The sequence below is a fragment of the Galeopterus variegatus genome, unplaced genomic scaffold (assembly GCF_000696425.1).
Source record: "Galeopterus variegatus unplaced genomic scaffold, G_variegatus-3.0.2 Scaffold7602, whole genome shotgun sequence".
Lineage (NCBI taxonomy): Eukaryota > Metazoa > Chordata > Mammalia > Dermoptera > Cynocephalidae > Galeopterus > Galeopterus variegatus.
The window spans coordinates 120,480-122,643 of record NW_007733713.1 but is presented as its reverse complement, the minus strand read 5'-3'; positions in this window follow the sequence as shown (position 1 = coordinate 122,643).

Here is a 2,164-nt window from a genome sequence, read left to right as displayed (position 1 = left end):
CAGAGAAAATGGTTCATTCTAACAGATTTTTAAATACATGGTTTGAGTTGGTTAGATATTTTATTTAGGATTTTTTACACCTGTGTTCCAAGTGAAATCAGTTTATAATTCTTATTTTGTCTTGTTTTGGGTTTCGGAATCAATGTCAAATTAGCCTCATACAATGAGTTGGACTCAATACATTGATCTTTTCCAAACAATTTCTTAAACTTATCAATATCTTTATCTTTCTTCCAAACAAGGCAATTTTCTCAGGACTCTCATCTTTTCTCTGCACTTCTCACCCATGCCACACACACCTTATTGGTATTGTCTAGAATTTTAGTTTTGCATTGCTATAGATATACTTTTTCTCTGTTTTAGTCCATATATATTTCAGCAAGAATAACAGTTTCTAATTTAATTACTTATCCTCACTTCCCATATCAAATAGCATTTTCCTCGTAATATATTTTTCTTACTGGAATACTTACTCCAATTATGTTTTCAAAGAGTGTGTTTTGTTAATATTTATGCTTCACTCTTGGGCTTCAAAAATTAATTAGCTAGAGAGAAAATTATGTGTTCAATATATATTTTTTTCCTTCAGCAGCACCTTGAAAATATTATTTTATGTGTCCAGGGTCACTGTTGAGAAGTTCAATGTCAATCTGACTCTTCTGTTACATGTAATACGCCTTTACTCTTTATTTCTTTTCTTTTTTCTTTTTTTTTAAGGGATCAAACTGTTGCCAATGCTTTTACTCTTTAAAAGCTTTGAGAGTTTTTGATTTATTTTTAATAGTCATACATTTTACTATAATGTTTACCACTGAGGGTTCGTATTTATTTTTTGGCACTTGGTGAGTCTTTTAAAACTCAGTTCCAGGGTTGGCCCGTGGCTCACTCGGGAGAGTGTGGTGCTGATAACACCAAGGCCACAGGTTCGGATCCTATATGGGGATGGCCGGTTAGCTCTATGGCTGAGCGTGGTGCTGACAACACCAAGCCAAGGGATAAGTTCCCCTTACGGGTCATCTTTTAAAAAGTAAAAAAAAAAAAAAAAAAAAAAAAACACCTCAGTTCCTATGACTTTTTATTTATTTATTTATTTTTTGGCAGCTGGCTGGTATGGGGATCCAAACCTTTGACCTTGGTGTTACAACACTATGCTCCAACCAACTGAGCTAACTGGCAAGCCCTTCCTTAAAAAAAATTCTGGGAAAGTCTCAGAATCACCTCTTGCAATTTTCCTTTCACTACACTGAATTTTTCCTCTTGTGAGATTCCAATTATATGATTGTTGACTCGTACTACTTAACATTTCTTTGTATTTACCATCTATTAATGGATTATTGCTTCACGTTTCCAGTATTTTCCCTTATCATTTTTAGTATATTTATTAGGGTAACTTTTTTTTTTTTTTTTTTTTTTTTTTTTCTAAAAATCTTATGCTGAGTCCTAATATGAAAAATACATAAGAGCATAGTTGTTCTGGTTAAAGTAGGACTGGGGACCCAGGATTCTGCCTTCCCAGCAGCACTGCTCCCCATAGGGATCCTGTAGAAACCTCTGGGGAAGCCTAGAACTACAGAGAACACAGTCTAAAAAACTACTACCCAAACATTACAGTGTGGCAATGTCTATACTTTCATTTATTTTACCTTTTCTTGTTAATTAATGATTTATTATATAAATGAAAAACTTTTTTTTTTTTTTTTGGTGGTTGGCTAGTGTGGGGATTTGAACCCTTGACCTTGGTGTTATCAGCACCATACTCTGACGAGGTAAGCTAACAGGCCAGCCCTAAGACCTTACTTACCCTCTTAGTTTTTCTATCCATGAAAAAAATCTTGAAAACCTATCCATCTTAGGCAGATCTCAAGTTTAGACAATACTCAAGAGTTTTAAGGTTTTAGACCCTAGAAATTACTTTAGGAGAGCAAGCTACAATGCCTATAACTCTGGGCTGATGAAAAAAACTGTATGAATACCCAAGGTCTGGCCTGTAGGAGAAAGATAAATGCTAAAGAAGTGAAAACTGCTCATTCATTCAACCATCTATCCACCCATCAGTCAATAAAACCATCTATCTATCCATCCATTAGATACTCCCCGGGCACCTGTACAAGAGCTCCTTAAAAGAACTGTTGCTGGCAAAGAGCAATATATAGGGGCGGGGGGG